This window comes from Marmota monax, unplaced genomic scaffold, assembly GCF_021218885.2.
Source record: "Marmota monax isolate L192 unplaced genomic scaffold, Marmota_monax_Labrador192_F-V1.1 WCK01_AAM20220418_F8-fsc00139, whole genome shotgun sequence".
NCBI classification, from domain to species: domain Eukaryota; kingdom Metazoa; phylum Chordata; class Mammalia; order Rodentia; family Sciuridae; genus Marmota; species Marmota monax.
This window is the reverse complement of record NW_026695226.1, coordinates 4,421,617-4,443,900: the sequence shown is the minus strand read 5'-3', so window position 1 is coordinate 4,443,900 and position 22,284 is coordinate 4,421,617. Positions and strand designations below refer to the sequence as shown.

The 22,284-nt window shown below is 35.7% G+C and overlaps 1 protein-coding gene across 4 annotated transcripts in view; it reads left to right on the top strand.

Moving 5' to 3' along the window:
• Positions 1 to 3,981: 3,981 nt before the first annotated feature.
• Immp2l (inner mitochondrial membrane peptidase subunit 2) overlaps positions 3,982 to 22,284 on the top strand; it is a 905,321-nt gene continuing 887,018 nt past the window's right edge. For 2 of the 4 annotated variants that reach the window (XM_058576086.1, XM_058576085.1), the window contains exons 1-2: positions 3,982 to 4,046; positions 4,476 to 4,548. The gene's annotated coding sequence lies outside the window, so the exon portion shown is untranslated. Of the gene's footprint in view, positions 4,047 to 4,475; positions 4,549 to 4,697; positions 4,863 to 22,284 lie in introns of those variants that run through there. The other 2 variants (XM_046435362.2, XM_058576083.1) reach the window with 2 other exon arrangements.

The following is a 22,284-nucleotide window of genomic DNA, read 5'->3' as shown; positions in this document are numbered from 1 at the left end:
CATTTCACTGCCATTCCCCCTAGTCTTTTTCAAGTGCTTTATCTCTTTCATAGAAGAGATAGTAAGGAGGCTTTTGCCCTTTGCCCTACTGACTATGACTGTTATACAGTGGATCATACAGCCCTCTTGAGACAATCCATGTGACTGAGCAAGCAAGGTGTAAACTGTGAGGCTATAACCAGCTTATAAACAAACATCACTGTATATCTTCTTCCTCTGTCCCTTCTCTCCTCTTACTGCTTTTCTAGGTTTGCATACGCCCTGCCCTCCAATAAAATGTTAGTATTTGTAAGTCTCAGTTGTGTTTTCTAGGAAATCTTGGCTAAAGCAGTCATTAATTTTTATTTATTTATTTATTTTTTAAAATTTTTAAGTTATTGATAGACTTTAAATTTTTTTTTATTTATATGTGGTGCTGAGAATTGAACCCATTGCTCCCTACATGCCAGCAAGTGCGCTACCACTGAGCCCCAGCCTTAGCCCTAAAGCAGTCATTTATATTTAAATATTCATTATGAAAAATTTCAAACATACAAATATAGAGAGAAAAGTAAAAAGAACTCCTGCATCCTCTACATTCAACACATCTTTTTTTTTTTTTTGTCATCAATAGTTTTATCTTTCTTCTCTCTGTTTTAATTTTTTCTTGAAGTAACTTCAATATACTTCAGAATGTCTTTTAAAAAATTATAGACATTTTTACATAAGTACAATAAAATTATTTGGATGAAATAGCAATATTTCCTTGGTATTGTCTAATATTGGTTCATAGTCACACATCCATGGTTGTCATAGGTCTTTTTTGTAATTCTGATGTTTGAATCATGCTCAGGTCAGAAGCTTCTCCTGACCCCTTTCCTCTTTTTTCACCGCCTGTTATCAACTAGTTGCACAGAGAAAACTGTGTCAGTAATCTTATAGAGTGTTCACATTCTAAATTTCTTCATTAACGTCTTTGTGGTGTTATTTAAGTTCTTCTTCTAAGTCTCATGTTTCTTGAAAGTCTCTGAGAGGCAATGAAGTCAGTTTTAAGTATTGATTAGATTCCATTTTTGTTTTCCTTTTTGTTTTTCTGGCAAGAACACATCATAGTATATGGAGCTCTTCAGATGACATTAGACCAGGAAACACATTTTCTGGTGTCCTACTTGTAGCAATATTTGATTAGGCTCAGGTGGTGACAATTTGATTTCCATTGTTAAGTTTCTCATCAACCAGTAACCTAATGGTTTCATCCATTGATGATTATTTCTTAAATCATTTTTTTACATGTGGGATTGTTAAATGGAGGTTTTCCAATTCTACTGTTTCTTTAATAATAATAATAATAATAACAATAATAATAATAATAATAATAATAATAAATTTTCCCTCAACAACTATTTAATTTCCAGAAGTATTGTTTAATCAGAAAAGGCAATATAAGTTTTAATGATTTTCTTTCAACTGACAATTTTAGAATAAGAAGTTTGTGCTAGTTACTTGTAATAGTGTCCAGTGATTTTCTTTCTTTTTTCCTCTTTTTTTTTTTTTTTTTGCCTTTCTCCTTTGGAGCATCATTAAGATATCATGAATTTTTATATATTATGTTTAAAACAGCTACATATATTACTTTTTTTGATGCTTAAATTTGTCCCACCTTTGGCCAAAGGAGCCCCTTGATGTTGGTTTCTGTGTCCCTTTAACATCTTATTTGTTGTTTGGATTATTTGTTTTGTGGCACAAGATATCCCAAGCCCATCCCATAGTCCAGACCTGAAATTCTACAGCCCTGGTTTTTATTAATTGGAAATATACTTAAAAATCCCAAACTGGAAGATTCTTTTTATTTGTACTAAAAATGAAAGCTATATTATAAATCTACATTTTTTTTTCCAAAAAATAACTTTATGCCCTATATTTATGCTTTTTTTAAAATAATTTTATTTATTTATTTTTATGTGGTGCTGAGGATTGAACCTAGGGCCTCACATGTGCTACGTGAGCGCTCCACCGCTGAGCCACAACCCCAGCCCTATATTTATGTATTTTGAAACCATAATTGCTTGTTTTATTTTTATTTTAGGCTCACATTTATGTTATTTATATAAAAGGAGCTATATACTATTCATTGTAAGCATACCTAAAGTTGGGATTAATAACTACTTACCAAAGTTTCATTTTTCCAGATGGTATAATTCATATTCAAAGTTTCTCAAAAAGTTCCTGATGAAGGATATAAATTAAATTTCAAATGTTTTCATATTAATTCAAATAAGAATATCAGTTTCCTTGGTGTTGGTATAGTAAAAACTTTGAAAAACTTTCAGAAATGTGATGGTTGATATGAATTGTCAAATTTGAGTTTTAGCTTGGAATAAGTTAAACTAAATGGGATATTCACAGTCTTGTCTTCAGTTCCTTTTTAGATGTATGGACCTTTATTTTATTCATTTATTTATATGTGGTGCTGAGAATAGAACCCAGTGCCTCACACATGCTAGGCAAGCACTCTACCATTGAGCCACAGCCTCAGCCCCTTGTCTTCAGTTCCTTTATTTATTTATTTTTTTTAAGAGTAGTTTTAGTTTCAGAGCAAAATGGAGCAGGAAGGACAGATTTCCCATATATACCTGGATACCAAGCATGCTCAGCCTCCCTATCAACTTCCTGCATCAGAGAAGTATACTTTTTGTGATTGATAACCTACACTGAAACATCATTATTAAACTTCAGGGTTTACATCAAGGTTCATCTTCATGCTGTACATTCTGTGGGTTCTGACAAATGTATAATAACAGGCATCGTCATTATGGTATGTTACAGAATAGTTTTACACACATGATAGGCTAGCATTCTACCTCTGAGCCACAATCCGGGCCTCTGATGCTGCTTCTTAATCACATCTGATGAATCTTAGTGACAAAGTTAGATCAACTTTGCAACATTTTGTATGTTTATTCACATTCCACTATAATAAAAGCCACATCCACCTGTCTTGGCTTGTTTATCTATTGTACATTCCATCACAGACTGTCAGGTCCTAGTGACTAGGACCTGTTTAATTTGGGTTCACAATTCCAAAAGAACCCAGTCCAGATAATAAATAGGTACTGACTGCCATTGGAAGAGGGTGGTCCTGTGACCTAAGTACTTGTGGAATGAAGTCATTAAGCATGGCAGAAAATAGTTTACCTTATAGTAATTATTTCTGTGACAAGAATAACTGTTACGTATGTCTTTCACAAGAAAGAAAGTTTGTTCTCTTTAGGAGACTCTTAGAATTGTAGTTATCAAGACTTTTAAGTCTTTGAGTAGATTCTTAAACCTTTAGAATTAATTTTGAATCCTGAGTGCCTGAACATGAGGTAGTACTAAGCGATCTGAAAACCATACATTCAGAGGAAACACAGAAACAAATGATAAAGTATAATTGGAGGAATGAAAAAGAGGAGATTATATTATGTCCATTAAATAAGTTGTTACACTTTCTTTGTAGGTTGTAGCAGAGAACCCAGTTAAGAGTTTGTATTTTTGAAAATTTGATGGCGAAAACTCAAGTATAAACTTTCTGGTGATTTCACCTATTCTTGATTACTCCTTTTGCTTAGAGGCAGCAAAACTGAATAGTATTCCTGTGTGTACATGAATAAAAAGAAGTCACCAGAAAGGAAAGGAGAGAGACAGACAGAAGCGCTTGGTCTCTATAGCTGTGCATTCAAGGAACTATAAGGTATTGGTTTCCAGGCCTGTAAAATAACGAGAAGAGTTGACTAGACGGTTTCCTAGATTTTCCGCTCTTTATTGCCCTCTACGCCATCAGTACGGTGCTGAGTTTACATAAGTGCTTCTAATACATGTCATTGCTTGCCAAATGGGTGTTGTTCCTGATCCGTTGGAGATCCAGGCCAGGTTTCAGGCTCGACCCAGGCGGTGCTCCAGGGCCGCTTTTCCGCCGGGGGTGGAGCTTCGGGCCGCCGCCCTCGCGCTAGGGGTCGGGGCGGGGCTTGCCGCAGGCGGGGGCGGGGCCCGCGTAGGGACTTCCCCTGGGTAGAGCGGCGCAGCGGGTGCGGAGGGCTGGCGCCCCTCGGCGGGTGGGGGGTGGGTGATCGGGCGCCTAGCTGCCGACCCTTGGTGGTCCCCTGGGCCTGGGACTCTTCCCCAGGGTTGGCATCCCGCGGAGTGGGCGCTGCTCGGAGGCGGAGAGCTGCTGGGCCGCCAGGCGACCGAGAACATGTGTGCCTGCGCGTGTTTATCTGAGGCCCGTGCGGTCGCGGTTCCTGTCTTTCCTCCTCTAGGCTTACTCGGTTATGAAACCGGTGGTCCCCGTGGCAGGGTCGCCCCAGAGCACGCCTACCCTTGACCTCAACCCTGCCCATGAGGGAGCGCTGTGGGGACAGGCTGCCTGGTAGTGTTGGGCAGGTGGTGGGAGTTCCTCAGGCTCGAGCAAAAAGATTTTAAAGGACGTGTCTGTCTCTGTCGTTTTTTACTTTTAGGGTTCTGACCAAATTGGGCGAGGGCACAAAATAACCACTTACCCCTTCTCACCGAGGAAGAGCGGGAGAAAGGGTAAGTAAGGATCAATCAGGGGTGGAAGGAGCTAGGGCTTCCTCCTGGGGGAGAGGAGAGAGAGAGAGAGAGAGAGAGAGAGAGAGAGAGAGAGAGAGAGAGAGAGAGAGAGAGAGAGAAAGAAAAAACAAACTTGTGTCCAAAGTCTACTTTTCACCAGAAACTGAAGACCCACCTTCAAAGGTCAAAGGCCTCTAGCCCAAGACTTTTTGCAGGTTTGCAGTTTGTAGAGTCGCCTAGAAGTTTGACAGCTTGGACTTAGTGAAATGGCCTGACAGAAAATTCATTTCCCTTCACCTATTTTAACTTGGAAGGTTGGTCCTATAGGGTTCCTGTCTTGGGCCCATATCTTATTAGCGAGATTTGACTAATCTCTGGGACTGCAGGGTTTTAAAGAATCAAGGTCTTGATTGATAATTAATTGAAACCCCTCCGGAGATTTTTATGTTTTAAAAGAGGATTACTGAAAAAAATCCTTTAGGATCCTGAAGGACAGTGTTATTGGCAATATCACAATGCCCAAGTTCTTTTGGGATCTGCTCTCAGGGCTATGGAAGAGGAAATTTGTGGAGGAGAGAAATTACCAGGCTGGGCCCTTTACTTTTGACTTTCACTTTGATGCCCTCTTACAAGCATTTTGTTCACTTTTGAAAATTTGCTGAACAGCACATTGAGGTCCTGGGAAGTTCACTGTGATTTCCATGGTCTTCTCTTTCATTGGTTCTTCTCTGGGACCTTTCCATCACTTCACTAGTATACTGATTTCCTGTTTTTGGTGTGAGGTAATGAAACACAGCTTCTCTCAGATGGTTGTGAACCCGTTGGCCTCATATAAGTCACATAAAAATAAACATTTTAAATTATTTAACTAGAATTGCCCTCTATATCTTACCATTGGCTTCTTGGTTACTTCCTTCAATTTGTGCCCAAGTGGTAGGTGACCACATAATTTATTTTATAAAAAACCAGGATGTGGTTGTTTATTGATGATGTATTCAGGTATTGACTGAATCGATGCTTCTTAGCTCTTTCTTTCCATGTGCTGGACACTTTGATAAAAGTGGGATAGTGAGAGACTGTTGGAGATGGTCATTTTGGATGGGCCCTTTCACCAGTGTTCTGTAGATTTTCTGAATAATTATGTGTAAAATAATTATGTGTAAAAACTTTCCTATACCACGGATCTTTTGTTTTTTGGTACTGGGGATTGAACTCAAGGACACGTGACCACTGAGCCACATCCCCAGCCCTATTTTGTATGTTATTTAGAGACAGGGTCTCACTGAGTTATTTAGTGTCTTCCTTTTTGCTGAACTCAGGATCCTACTGCCTTAGCCTCCGCAGCTGCTGGGATTACAGGGGTGTGCCACCACACTTGGCTACTATGGATCTTAATGATTTGCAAGTCTATATAGTGTTGTGGGAGAATAGTATTATTATTCTGCCTTATTACAGTCAGTAATAGACTTTCAAGGATAACTGACCATGATTTGTGTACTAAAGTGAATAGTATTTTAGTGATTTTCCAGTGTAATAAATATATTGTGTGAGTACAATAATTAATTGGGGTTAACTTTTTGAATTGTTCCATAAGAAGTCCTAATATTAGAAAATATGGAGAGTTAACGATGATGCATGTAGAAAATAAATACTGAAGTAAACTGTGATGTGCATGGATTTTTTGTACATTTAACTGCATTTTATTGAAACAAGAAATGTCCTTTGTCTTTTTTTGGTTGTAGAAGTTTATAAGGTTAAAACCAAGTTGTTTAGAATTAAATCTTGCAGGAATATGAAAGGCAGGAAGTTGGTCTCATGTAAGCCCACTCTCAAGATAACTACTTTTAACAATTTGGTATTTATTTCTTCAACTTTTTGTTCCTTATATATATCTAGCACACAACGATATGTTAAATACATACAATTTAGTTATATGTTAATACATGTAGGACATGTATAAAACATAAGATGTATGTGTATATACATGTGTATATTGGTTTTTGATGAAATTATAAATTTATTTTCCTCCACCATTTTGGCTATTTACTATCATTCCTTGCTTTCCCTCAAATTCTCATGTAGAAGTAACATGGCTTTTATAGTCTTTTTTTTTTTCAGTACCAGGTATTGAACCCAGGTGTGCTTAACCACTGAGCCCCAGCCCCAGCCATTTTTTATATTTTTATTTTGAGACAGGGTCTCACTAAGTTGCTTAGGACCTTGCTAAGTTGGTGAGGCTGGCTTTGAACTTATGATCCTTCTGCTTCAACCTCCCAAGCTGTTTTTTATTTTTTATTTTTTTTGTGGCCTTATGAAACCGAGCCTTATGCATTGCTAGGCAAGAGCTCTACCACTCAGTTACCTCTCCAGCCCCTATAGTCTTTTAGATATGGGTTATAATCCTTGCCTTTATTTTATTAACTGTGTCATTATGGAGTAGTTAAAACTGCTCTGCTCCTTGATTTATCATCTGTCAAAATAATATACTGAGTAAATAAAAAAGACTGTGTAAAAAACAGTGCCTGGCATGTAGATATTCACTGTTAATTTTCCTCCCTGTTTTTCTATCTAATCACTCCTCATTTCTTATGTTCTTTCTTTTGATAGTGGAAGACAGTCTGGTACTTACTTTCCTATAGGTGCTATGCATTCCTGGGCATATGCATTTTCACAGATCACCTACCATATCTGATCCTAAGATATCTGGGAAAAGGACTGTCAATTGATGTGGCTCCATTTCCCCCTATCAGATCATTCTTCAGCCCTGCCTAGAAAATGTCAGCTTGAAAAATGAAGGGAAAGGGTTTCTATAATGTGTTTAAAATGCTCTGACACTGCTCCCAAAGTGAGAAAGACATACTACTGCATTTAGCTGAGTGCTTAAAGTTAGGATTTCTATTTCAGAAATGTCTTTGGTTTATAAGAATTACAATAAAAATGCTGACGCTTCATGTCCAAACTGTCATGATTTTGCCAAGTTGTGAGTTTAATATACAGCTAAGCTGTGTATTTAGTGTATCTAATACTGCTCTGGAAGCTGAGAAAGACAAGTCCACAGACATTTGATTTCACACCAGACATCTGGTTTCATTTTGCTAAGGAGTACATTTTGTCAGTAGATTATGGGCATATCAGCTCTGCTGCTGTAGTTTGTAGCATATCTATTATAAGCTCTGGTCTATAGGGTTTAGTATGATGTTTTATTCAAATGACAGCACACTGAAAATGAGCACCTGGTCAGATAAGCACATTTCCCACAGGTGTCTTCTAGTGTCATTGTTCTTACAAGTTAACAAGATGAAATATTTCTATCTTTGGTGATTTTACATTGAGTTTTTGTAGAAGCAAAAATATTCTTAGAAGAAAAGCTTCACTTGGGAATCAGTTGTATTCCAAAGGTTCATTTCAAGCCTATTGTGTATATGTTAATGATATACTTATAGGAATGAAATAACAAATAGCATTTACATGTGCAGGTGAGAGCGCTAAATCTTTTATTTATTATTTTTCATTCATCAAGTGTCCATTCTGTTAACAATGGTAAGTGTATACTCTAATACATATAATAATAATTTTTGGAGAAAATGTATTTTGAGTTCCAACCTAGAATGGCTGGACACATTCATCTCAATTTTGAGATAGTGAGGGGCATAAAAAAATTCTGGAGGCTCACCTTCCTCCGTTTTAGGGTTGGCCCTGTCATTGTTTAACCGTGTGACCTTGGACACAAATATTTTATCTGAAAAATGGAATAGTTACTCATGATTAAAGTGAGGTTCAGTGATGGTAAAGTGGTAAAATATCTGCTACAAAATAGGTTCTTAATAAAAGTAGTTTCATTTTTCCTCTAGGTCCTGGATGCAAGACCAAAGACCCCCCTCCTGAGCCCACCCTTATATCCAAACTAACATACTAGCCAGGACTTGTGGCTTCAATGGAGGGCAGTTGTCCTTGGGACTTGGTAGTGGGACCTGGAAAAGGCATATGTAGAATAATGACAAAGGAGAAAGCTGGTGAATTGTTAAGAGAAGTCCATGGACTTAGCTCTGTGAATTGCTTGGCTCATAGAAAGAACCATCTTTTCCTTTAGCCTCTCTATTTTTGTCCAGCTGTTCCACTGGAAACTCTTAGCTTCTTATTTCCTGCTTAGTCCAATAATGACTGTTTTTCTTTGTAACCTTGATAAAGCCTGGATAACCTTATTTTTCTGTTTTTTGGATAAGACTTAATAATAGATGTTTGTACTTCCTTTAGCTCTCCTGCTCTCTCTCTTTTTTCTATATGCTAGGTACAGTTGACTTTCTTGCCCTTTTTTTGGCCTAGAGTTTATTCATTAACTTTCCCCTCACTATTTTATTTATTTTTTAATTATATGCTGCATGCATTGAAATAGTGCTGAGGATATAAAGATGAAAAGTCACTGTCCTTAGCTAATGGGATTGTAGTGTAGTAGAACTATGAGTGTCTATATTCAAATACAATATGCTGTTTTGCTATACTGGAGGTACTACAAATGCAAAGGAAACCTAGCATGAACTCTTGATCCCTGTTGGGAATATCAAGGAAGGGTTTTAGTAGTGGTTGTGTTTGAGTTGAGACTTGGAAGCTGAGTAATAGTAGGCAGCTTGACAAGCAGCAGACAGCATTTCCAGGAGGAGATAATAGTATGAGCAGTTGTATGGCATTATGAGAAGATGGTGTGTTCTTGGAGCTATATGTAGGTCAGTGTCATTAGTGGGTGAAGAGCAAGGTTAGGAATGAAAGTAGATGAAACTAGATAAATTCAGTGTGCACTTTCTAGCCCATGTGTACTTGTGAGTCACTGAGGAATTATGAGGTGAAAGATCACTGAAAGCAGTGTGCTAGGAAACTTGTGAGTGGACAAGTGTGGGGATGCAGACTTGGCAAGATGGGAAGCCATTGAGGATGATGCATTAGTATGGAGAAGAGGGGTTCAGAGCTCAGACAAGGAGGGAAGTAGTAAGGATAGAGAAGTGAGAATGTTTAGGAAAAATACTTAGGAGGCGGGAGAATTGGCTGTTCTTTGTGGCATTGAATATAAAAGATATGGGAGAATGAGAATGCTACAGTGCCTCTCAGTTTCTGGGTAGTGAGAGGGAAAACAGAAGAGAAAGCAAATATGAGGGAGAAGATGATGTGTTCAGCTTTGGACACGTGTTTAGCATACTTGCAGGGGTGTCACTGGTGAGTTGGAGGTGTCCAGAGGCATCTAAATATAGGAGTCTGGAACATCATAAGAGTTTGCAGAGACTGAATTTTTCCAAATTCTTAACAACATGGAGAATAGTTGAAGGCATGGGTAAGGATGAAATGTTTAGAGGAATTGCATAGAAAGAGTAAAGGCTAAAATTAAGTCTTAGAGAATATTGAAACTTAAAGGAAAAGCCAAGAAAGAGAAAGATACTGAAGAGGGGTGGCCAGAGAGACTAGGAGAAAAAGCTTTTCAGGCCAATGGCAGAATTTTAAGAAGTAGAACCCAGTTAAAATGTAAATGTAAATCATAAAGTATGATGAAGAGTTTAAATGTCTGTTAGAAGTCTTTGATTTCTTGGGGATGGTGGGGACAGGACTAAACTGCCATGGGTAAAGAAATGAATTGGAGAAAAGGTAAGATAGAGAGAGGGGACAGACATGAAAATAGGGAGTAGGCATGATTGGGTCCCTTCTCTGGGAGATAATGACTTCATTGTTCTTTAGTCAAGATATTTGTTTAATACATTTTCAATAATAATGTATATATTTATACAACTTGATGTTATGGAATATATATAGATATTTAAATGGTTAGTATAGTGAAGCATATTTACATTCATCATCTCATAGTTAACCCCCACCCCAGTTCCTTTTTATGGCAAAAGCAGCTAAAATCTGCTCATTTAGCAAAGATCCCAACTATAATATAGTTTTATTAACTGTTCTCCTTAAGTTACACATTAAATCTCTAAACTTGTCCATCTTAAGTTTCTTCTACTTTATATTGTTTGACCCACATCTTCCCTTTCTTGCCCTGTGCCTCATTACCACTGTTCTATTCTCTCTGCATATTTTTCATTTTATGGGTGCATTATAATTATATAAAATAATGAGATTCATTATGCCATATTTGTACATGCACATAACATAATTTGATCAATCTCATTCCACAGTCTCTGTATTTTTAAAGAGCCCACATGTAACTGAAATAATTTAATATTTTTCTGGCCTATTTCACTTAGTATAATGTCCCCTGATATCATCCATATGTGACAAATGGCAGGATCTTTTTTTTAAGAGTGAATAATATTTCATTGTATACTTATACTACAGTTTCTTTATCCATTCATCTGTTGATAGAAACTTAGGTTGTTTCCATATGTTCACATTCATTGGGAAGGCTACTATTAAAAAAAAAAAAAAGAGAGAGACAACAAGTATTGGTGAGGATGTAGAGAAAAGGCAACCCCTGTGTAGTTGTTGGTGGGATTGTAGATGGTATAGCCATTATGGAAACAGTTTGGGGGGTTCAGAGAAATTAAAAATAGAACTACCATGTGATCCAGCAGTCTTTTTTTAAGGTCTGTAATCAAAAGAAATGAAATCACCACTTTGTAAAGATATCAGTTGAGATATCTAAAGGTTCTTCAGCAGATTCTAAGATGTGCTTGAGAATAAATGAGGAAAGAATGATAACCACAGTTGTTGACTTTCTTTCTTTTTTAAAAAGAAAAATGAGGGATAGACAGTGTGTTATGCTGAGAGGAAGATCCTTCTTAGAAAGGGGTATGTTGAAAAAAGAGTTGCCTCTATTCTTATCACATTTTTTTTTTTTTTTTTTTTTGTGTGTGTGAATGAAAATCAGGTTGTGAAAATCAGGTTGTCTCTTTATTTGCCTACTTCTTCCCTGCTTTTTAATTCATACCTGACTGTACCCTTAAATGTCTTTTTCACTTAATTCTTTCCTGGCCCAGAGTTCCATTGTTGTTTTGTTCCCATCACATCTGGCCTTTTTGCATATATTATTCTCTAATCCAGTTGAATAGGTAAAAAAAATCTACTTTTCATCATTAAAGGTTGAAAAAATTTCAGCAGTATATACTAGGAGACTAACAGGGAACATAACCATATCAAACATTAAAAAACAAAACAAAACAAAACAAAAAAACAATTTAGCCCAGAGTATCTGCTATGTTAAAGGCTCTGAATGCAAAGACATAAGATGGAAAGGATTAATAAGACTGGGATTCTGCCCTTAAAGAGCCCTTAGGCCAGAGAGAGGAATGGATACGTAAATAAAGAAGCGACTAAGTTCCTTGATATGTGTATGCCATTATAGAGTCAGAGTATAAGATGACTTAAAATAAAAAAAAAAAAAAGGGACTTCTTTATTTTTTGTGTTCCTGAAGGCTCAGAGGTGATGTTTGAGCCACAGCTTCAAGTATGGCGTGTTAAGTTTCAGGGAGTAAATCAAGGTAATGAAATATTCCTTAGTTGTCCCATGAAAGCAACAAATTTTGCTTTTCTTTTTCTTTTTAAATTTTTCTTTCTTGTTCTGCTTGGTTTATTTTATTGCAAGGTATCCTTGTCTTTGAGGGAGTTCTTAGGGGATAAATATGTTTTGTCTTACATATAGATGATATACAAGCATTTTTCTCCCTTTCTTATACAAACTTTGTATGAAATTTTCGCCACCGGCTTGCGGTATATTAGACAGCTAACACAGACTGGAGCAGTTAATCACAATGTCTGGGGAATGGGGTCGAGGCCCTAATATTTTTCAGAGCTTCCCAGGTTTTCTAATGGCAGGGTAAAGAACCACTGCATGGTTTGTTTACATGAGATGGCAGAGATTTTTAGCTTAAAAAAAAAAAGTAGGTTAAATTGTTAAAATTCCTTGTAAAACTGTGTGTCGTTTTAAGCTACTTAGATTTCTCTAAGCCCATCTTTCCTTAAATAGGATGGTAGTATATGTATCCTGCCTGTCTTGCTGAGTCTTGCACATCAAAAGCTGACTTGTGTGAAGGAACATATTATATAAATGTTGTGGAAACAATGAAATACTTTGAGTCATTTTCTAAGAGCCTGTAGGATAAGAACTGCCTAACTTTTTCTGCAAGATAGTATAGATTTTATAGATTTGGATTTAATATTTTACCATCATGAGGTTTCTTTTTTTTTTTTTTAATATTGTTTTACTTGTTGATAGACCTTTATTTTCTTTATTTATATGTGGGGTTGAGAATTGAACACAGTGCTTCACACATGCCCTAGCCCTAGAGGCAGAGTATAAGATGACTAAAAAAAAAAAAAAAGGGGGGGGGGGGACTTCTTTATTTTTTGTGATCCTGAAGGCACAGAGATGATGTTTAAGCTATAGTTTTACATATATTTTACTACATTTGTATAATGCTAAACAGTTGAAAACCCAAAGCCAAAAAGCAAAACCTCCTCCTCACTTTTTTTTTTTTTTTTTTTTTTGTTTGCAGCACTAGGTATTAAATCCAGGGGTGCTTTGCCATGGAGCTACACCCCCAAGCCCATCTATTTTTTTATTTTGAGGCAGAGTTTTGCTAGGTTGCTGAAGCTGGCTTTGAACTTGTGATCCTCCTTCATCAGTCTCCTAAGTTTCTGGGATTATAAGTATGCACCACCACACATAGCTAAAATGCAAATCATCATTTGAGCATTTCTAGGTTGGCATATTAATTCCAATTATTTAAGATCATGTAAGATCATGTAAATGTTTTCCATGATTAAGATTATAAGGTATATAGATATTCTCAGGGACTGCGGGTATGACTCAGTGGTAGTGTGCTTGCCTAACGTGTGAGGCTCTGGGTTCAGTTTCCAGCACTGCAAAAAGAAAAGAAAAAAATATTCATTCTCAATGTTAATAATGTAATTGTTCAGTATTAAAATGCTAAGGTCAGGTATTTATGTTGAAGGTATATACATTTAAAATCAGCAATCTTATAGAAGTTAGTAAAAACTGCAGCATACCATAGAGCCCTACAAATTTGCTTATTTGTGGGTTCCATGTAGGGATATGTACTATGTTTCTGTACTATGGGAAGCCTGGTACATTAGTATCATTTATATAATAGTATAGGAATGTTCATCCTTTTGATATTATGATATACTTTAATTGAGAAGTGGTATTGTTTAATGACAAAACTGAACCCAAAGTCTGAAGACTGGTTTCTAGATCTGGTTTCTCTAGTCACTCTTTATCATAGTAGGTAAGTTAACCTTTCTGAGCCTCATATAAAATTAGGATGTATTAGTTTCCCGTTACTTGGTAGCATATGAGAAACTCAGTGGATGAAAAGATTATTCATTTGTGATGTCATAGTTGCTATAGGTCAGCATTTTGGGGGTTCTACTTCAGGGTCTCGTGAAGTTGCTCTCAGAGCTGAAGTTTTTAGAGCATGGCTGAAGTTAAGAGATGACCTGCTCACGTGGCTGGCAAGTTGGTTCCTTTCCATGAAAGGTTTTCCATGAAGCTGTCCTCTTGCCATGGGAGTTGGCTTCCACAGAGCAGTATTCAAGGGACCAACATGGAAACTATAGTGCCTTTCATGATTTATCTATATTTGTTTTTTAATGTATTCTTTCGGATTCATAGATCATAAGGGCATAAGGTAAGGATCACTGAGGACTCTTATGGGGGATTGGCTACTTGAGAGGATAACCTCTGCCTGACATAGGATTGCTTTGAGGTTAATTTAAGAATTTATATGAAAGTCATTTGTAAATCATTTATTAGATAATGTAATTGAGGCTGAGTAAAAGTGGAATTAGTTTGTTTTATGCCATGTTAACATTATGCCTGTTCCAAGTCTTTCTTCTCTTGCTAAAAAATTATTTTATCTTTTATCTTTATTTTGTGTTAAAAAAATCTACTCCTTTAATAAAAGGCTAGAGCAAAATGTGTTTTTCAAGTTTTTCCCATCCACGGGTATAAAAGTAGTATGTTGAATGGGAGAAAATTAGAAATAATAGTGATGGTAGCAAGAACCTTTTGGTCCTCTGCTGAGTAATATTCTGATATGTCATTCTAGAGAGTCTATCTCCTTGATGAAATTTCCACGTCTTATTCTTTGTATATCTCTCTTGTCATTTGCTTGATTTTGCCTGGATTAGAGTTCTTTTGTGGATTTGTCTATTCATATGTTAGACTGGAAACTTCTTTTTTCTTTGGGTGTTTTTTTTGGGGGGGGGTTTACTGGGGATTGAACTCAGGGGGCACTTGACCACTGAGCCACATACCCAACCCTATTTTGTATTTTATTAGAGACAGGCTCTCACTGAGTTGCTTAGCGCCTTGCTAAATTGCTAAGGCTGGCTTTGAACTTGCTATCTGTGCCCCTCCTTGGAAACTTCATAAGGTAGAAGCTGTGTCTTAATCTTTTCTGTGCCCCTCACCAGCACATTTAACCCAAGGATTTGGACTTAATTGGTGCTTAAGCAGTTTTTGCTGAATTCAATTGGAATAGTTGGCCAAACTCTAGCCTTTGTGCCTCCTTTTAAATTTAAAATTAAAGGGTTCTATTTTGCTCGGGTGGTGGTGATGGTGGTGGCTCCTGCCAGATCCATCTTTAACTCTACTTTTTATAGGTCCCTGGTTTGCCATTAGAGCCCTTAACCTCTCCTAAATGGCTCTGAGAATTGGACTGCTACATGCTTGGTCTGGCCTTCTCAAGCATGCAAATACACACAACCCTAACAATCATTCTTATTTGACTTTCAAAACCTTGTTGAACTTCTGCTTGGTTTGGTAACTATATAACTTGATTTTGACTTCTTGGGTTTAGAATTCCCAGAAGATAAAAGTATACAACTTTCTTCTGTGTAATAAATCATAAAAATTTAATCTTTACAATTTTCTCCAAAAGTTTATTGAGATAGGTCTTTGTAATGACACACTGACACACACACTTTTATCTTTCTTTTGAAAAATGTAGCAGTTATGTTTACCTTTTGAAAAATCATCTTGCTCTGTAGCTGGAGGATACTCTGTAAATACACTATCAAGTTCTAGTTCTGAAATTGTTTGTATTAGAGACATTTTTGAAGAAGGGAAATGTTTGTAATGTCATCACAGTTTTTATTTTAGGATAATTTTGTTTTGAATGATATTCTCAACTTGTGGACCAGTAAACAAATTCAGAGCAATTTAGAATTCTTTTCTCTTTTTTTATTCTCTCCTGCAGATCTACTGATTTCCTTGCTTCCTCAGCCACTACCTGCCTTCTCTATCTCTTTTCTGTACCTCTTTCCCAGTTTTTGTAAGAGAGAGTAAATAGACTAGCAGGGGGCAGATCAGACATTGCAAGTAGCGGTGGGTGTGCAAAGAACAGTTGCACTGCACTGAAGTTTAGCTTATAACTAATAGAGTTCTTTACTAAATGGTAATAGAGTACCTGTGAAGTAACGTTGATAGGAAAAGATTACAGTTGCCAAAAATGTTTTGTCTTAATTAAAAAAAAAAATAGACTTTGTTTTTTTAGAGCTCTTTTAGGTTCATAGCAAAATTGGGTGGAAGGTATGGAGTCTACCCATGTTCTCCCTGCCCCTGTATATGCATAGGCCACCTCCACGGTCAATATTTGGGGAATCAGTTGTTATAGTTGATGAATTTATATTGATAAGTCATTATCACTTGAAGTAGTTTATGTTAAGTTCACTTCGTAGTGTAGTATGTTCTACACGTTTGGACAAATATCTAATAATGTGTTCATCATCACAGTATCATATAGAGTAGTATTATCACTGCTGTAAAAATTCAGTATTCTTCCTATTCATCCCTCCCTTCCTTCAAACTCTTGTGATCTTTTTATTAACCTTTATAGTTTTAGGCCTTTTCCAGAATGTCATAGAGTTGGAATAACATAGTGTGCAGCCCTTTTCACCTAATTTTTAGTTTTCCTTGGTGCAGCACGTTATTTACAAATTATCTCAATTATTTTTCCAAGAGCTTATTTATCTAATAGCCGCTTTTCTAAGAATTTCATTAGCTCAGATTAAAACAATAACTACCATTTAGTTTCGTTAAGGTAGTATTTAGCATTATTATTATGTAAGGGTAGTTTGAAACACATTATAAAGCCATACACTTTTGTTTCTTTTAAGTCTCACTATTTGTCATGTGCAAGAGAGGTTCTGTAGACTGAACAATATATTAGAAGATTCATTATTTGAGAATTTGGTGTATGTGACTGCATTATGTTAATATTCTAAATTAATATTCAGTTAAAATATTAATAGGGGCTGGGGATGTTGCTCAAGCAGTAACGCGCTCGCCTGGCATGAGCGGAGTGCTGGGTTTGATCCTCAGCACCACATAAAATAAAGATGTTGTGTCCACTGAAAACTGAAAAATGAATATTAAAAAATTTTCTCTCTCTCTTCTCTCTCTCTCTCTCTCTTAAAAAAAACAAATGCCAATTCAACTTCACCTCTCCGGTACACGTCCCACCTCTCCATACAATTACACCCTCTCACTCTTCCTATCTTTAGAAAAAAAAATTCATAATAAAACTTTAAAATATAGGCATTAAATATATATTCTGGACACTAAAGTGATGATATATGGAGAAAAAAATTGTGGAATTGGGCTACGAAAATCATTATGAGCATGGACAAGTCATTTTTGTCTATGAACTTCCTTCTCCTTTTAGGAATATGGAAAAAACATACATGTCATGGGTTATTTTTAAGGACTATATGAGCTGTTTGTATGAGTCTGATGTAAATTTGAACTCATTATAAAAAATGTGAGGAGTTAATTGGTTAATGACTCAAACTTTATTAATATTTTCAATTTCAGTTTTTTTTTTTAGTTTTTATAGATAATAAAGAAAAAAAAATATTGGTTTGAAGCTAATAAGGCAATACTGCTGGAAAGGTGGTTATTTAGCTGTATCTGAAAATAAAATGACTTCATTTTTAAAAAAATATATTTTTTAGTTGTAGATGGACACAATATCTTTATTTTATTTATTTTTTTATGTGGTGCTAAGGATCGAACCCAGTGCCTTGTGCATTCGGGGTAGGCGTTCAACCACTGAGCTACAGTCCCAGCCCATGACTTCTTTTTTTTATTGCATGTATCTCATTGATTAAACCTGCTTGTCTTCTCATTAAAGGTATACACTTTGGGATGTTCTTCTTGTGTAATAAAGTTCTGGGCAAGAGAATGAAAATAGCTTTGTGAAATTGAATTCCTGAGGCAGGTAATATAATGAATTCAAAATTCAATTGTAGTTTCAATCAAAATGTCCCTCTAGTTATAAATATTTAAACAATGGATAGTGACATAATATTTTAAATTCAAGAAAACTTTATATTTCCCAGTTTGAGAATGCATGACATTATTATATTTCATTCTCATCTTTTGTATTTTTACTAATTTAAAATTACTTTTTTGATAGTTTCAAAATGCATTGTATGGTCAAAGACAGAATGATGGAATATCCTATGAAAAAGATGTAAGAAAAACAACTGTTCAACCACTAACCCCTAAGGAAGAAATGAGGAGTCAAAAAGGAATTGTCATCAGCAAATAAGAAAGAATATGTACAATTCCCATTTGGGGTTATCTGACTTAAGATGTTAAGAATGAGGGAATAAAAAAATTAGCAAGCATTATAGAGGAGATATGGATGAATAGCTTTTCATTTTTTGGATATGCTTGTTTGATACAACTTTTCATTGTAGCAATCACAGAGAATGTCAGTTTAGAGCAATGAACTGGGTGAGAAGATAGACAATATTCCATCCCTGTAACTGGACTTTCACTACTTCAACCAAAATTGGGGAAATTTAGTGACACTTCCTGAAAAATCTTTGTGAACATTTAGTACCAGGTCTTGAAAACTATTTGTTTGGCCTGAGATGAAGAAACAAGAGTTAAAATTGTTGACTTAATGGCACATATTGGAGGCCCATGTTCATCCATCTTGAATTTTATGTTAATTAGAAATTGGGGAGAGTCAACTATGATTTTCTATCACTAATAGACTCATTTTTAACTTGCTCTGGTTATTTAAAATTGGATAGAGATGGTAATTGTTTCAAAACCACAGGCAAAGAAGTAGAGCAGCATAAAACCTTATTCTACCTTTCTGTAGGATTTTATTCCATAATGATTCAAATTGACTTATTAGATTAATATGAGTATATTTGGTATTTGAATTAGTTTTAGGTCTGGACACTTAAGTGCTAGTTAAGCTTAATTTCACGGTCAATGATTTTTGTAAAATTCCTCTCTGACCAGGTTACTCTTCTGTTTAAAATAGTCCTGTGGCTTCTAGTTGCCATTAGATTAAGCTGAAAACTTGCTTAAATTAGTTTAAAAGACCCTTTCCTACTTGGTCTTCCTTGCCTTTTTAACATTTTCTTTTTTATACTCCAGCATTAGCACTCTATACTCCAGTCGGACTAATTTATAGGTAATACATTCTAGTTTACTTTGAACTTTATTTCATTTTTTAAATTTATATATGTCAGCAGAATGCATTATAATTCTTATTACACATATAGAACACAATTTTTCATATCTTTGGTTGTATACATAGTGTATTCACACCAATATGTATCTTCATAACCTGTACTTTGGATAATAATGATCATCACATTCTACCATCATTAATAAACCCCATGCTCCCTTCCCTTCCCCTCCCAACCCTCTGCCCTATCTAGAGTTTGTCTATTCCTCCCATGCTCCTACTCCCCACCCATTATGAGTCAGCCTCCTTATATCAAAGAAAACATTCGGCATTAGATTTTTTAGGATTGGCCAACTTCACTTAGCATCATCTTCTCTAACTCCAACCATTTACCTGAAAATGCCATGATTTTATTCTTGTTTTTTGCTAAGTAATATTCCATTATGTGTATATACACCACATTTTTTAAATCCATTCCTCTTCTGAAGGGCATCTGGGTTGGTTCCACAGTTTAGCTATTGTGAATTGTGCTGCTATGAACATCGATGTGGCTGTATCCCTGTAGTATGCTGTTTTTAAGTGCTTTGTGTATAGACCAAGGAGAGGATAGTTGGGTCAAATGGTGGTTCCATTCCCAGTTTTCCAAGAAATATCCATACTGCTTTCCAGATTGGTTGCACCACTTTGCAGTCCCACCAGCAGTGTATGAGTATTACTTTTTTCCCCACATCTTCACAAACACTTATAATAGCTGCCATTCTGATTGGTGTGAGATGAAATCTTAGAGTGGTTTTGATTTGCATTTCTCTAATTGCTAGTGAGGATGAATATTTTTTCATATATTTGGTGATTGATTGTACATCATCTTCTGAGAAGTATCTGTTTAGGTCCTTGGCCCATTTATTGATTGGGTTATTTGTTTTTTTGGTGCTTAGCTTTTTGAATTCTTTATATACCCTAGAGATTAGTGCTCTATCTGATGTGTGAGGGGTAAAGATTTGCTCCCAAGATGTAGGCTCTCTATTCACTTCACAGATTATTTCTTTAGCTGAGAACAAACTTTTTAGTTTGAATCCATCCCATTTATTGATTCTTGGTTTTAATTCTTGCGTCACAGGAGTCTTATTAAGGAAGTTAGGGTCTAATCCCACATGATGGAAATTAGGGCCTACTTTTTCTTCTATTATCTGGGTCCAAGTGTCTCATTTTTCAGATACAGCTTAAAAGTTTAGAGGCCTCTATTCATTCTCCTTGCTATATGCTCTTATAGCTGAAAATTCACTAGACATTCTTAATTTTCTACCTTTGCATAATGTAATGGGCTCTCTCTAGATAGTTGTTGAATCAAGGTGCCTTGAATAGTAGGGGAGAGAACAGAAATATCAACTTGAACTAATTTTGCAAGACAGAACATTCAAAATAAAGGATACAGTTCGAACAAAGACAGTGGAATGCTTTTGTTCTTACATTTAAGATGAACGAATAAACTGGCTATAGGAAGGGACTACAGGGAAGATAGGTTGAAGTTAGATTGTGGATAACCTAAATATTTTATAAACTGTGTATGGTTAGTAGTCTTTAAATAGTAGGAAAGGAATAATTGAAGGATTTTTGACCAGAGACCCACATGGCAAATAGTGTTTTAGGAAGATTAATAAGTGTGTAGCATCAGTTGGAATGTAGAGGGAGGGAATGATGAAGAGTAGGCCAATTGAGAAACTGTAATTTACTTGCAAGGTAATAATTATTTTCACTATGGTAATTGTGGGGATAGAAATTAAAGAGATGCTCAGAAACTGTTAAAAGAATGACACAGGTTAACTACATAATTATTATGAATTGTAAAAAATAGGGAAACATTGAATCAAAATGCAAATTATAGAACAGAGATTAGCAGTTCATATGTAAAAAGCATCAACAACTCAATGGAAAAAAGACCAACCATTTCATAGAAAAGTGAATAAAGATATGAAGAATATGAATAGTTCATAATAAGAGAAATACAAAATAAAACTTCAAAGAGATAATCTAATTGGCAAAGAAAATATGAAAATATATCATTGAGATTATAGGGAAGTATAGGCAGTGTCATTATTAATGGGGTATATGGATTTATATCTTATTGAATCTTATATTTATTTATTTATATCTTAAAATATAAATATCATTTGATTCCTTTACTAGAATATATCCTAAAGATCTTATACTTAGTTTAAATCATGTATAGTTAAGATATTCTTGGGGCTAGAGTTGTGGCTCAGTGGTAGAGTACTTGCCTAGCATGTGTGAAGCACTGGGTTCGAACCTCAGCACCACATAAATGTAAAATAAAGATATTGTGTCCACCTAAAACTTAAAAATAAATATTAAAAAAAGGTATTCTTGGCAGCAATTGGAAACAAATGCCCATCCTTAGGGAATTGGATTAATAAGGTATACACAGTGGAATATTTAATAACTAAAGAGAATAAGGCAGTTTAAATATGTACTGAAATGAAGTAATCTTCAAGACACTAAGTCAAAAAGGAAGGTGAAGAATAATGAATTAAGGTGAAGAATAATAACAGTAGGCTATTATTTTGGAGAAGACTGAATTAAGATATGTATTTTCTTTTGTATACATAGTGTATCTCTGGAGGGGATAAAGTGGAAAATATTCGTGGGGATTGGCCCTTGAGACTAGAGACTAGGGATGGGACAGAATCTTATTTTTTATTGTGTACTTCTTTTGGGGTATTTTGAATATTTTACAAAAATAAAGACAAGAAACACATTCAAAATATTATATATAACCAATTCTGAGAAATTAAGGATTAGAAAAATTATTTTTATAAAAGCCCTGCAGTTCATATATCTGGTAAGGGATTTATATCCAGAATATATAAAAATTTCTATAAAACAAAAACAAAAAAATTAAAAATTAAAAAGGATCATAGGACTTGTATCTCCAAAGAAGATATACAAATGGACAATAAGCGCATGAAAAGATGCTCAGCATCACTAACCATTAGGGAAATGTCTGTCAAAGCCACAGTGAGATTCTATCCTTTAGGATGACAGCTGGAGTAGGACTCTTCTGTGGGCAGAACTGACCAATAAGATGGCTGTTTTACTCTCAATTATTTTCTCACTCTCTTTTTGGTACTAGAAACTGAACTCAGGGATGCTTTGCCACTGAGCTGCCTCCCCAGCTGTCTATTTTTTTGAGACCGGGTCTCACTAAGTTGCTTAGGAATTGACTAAATTCCTGAAGCTAGCCTTGAACCTGCAATCCTTCTGCCTCAGGTTT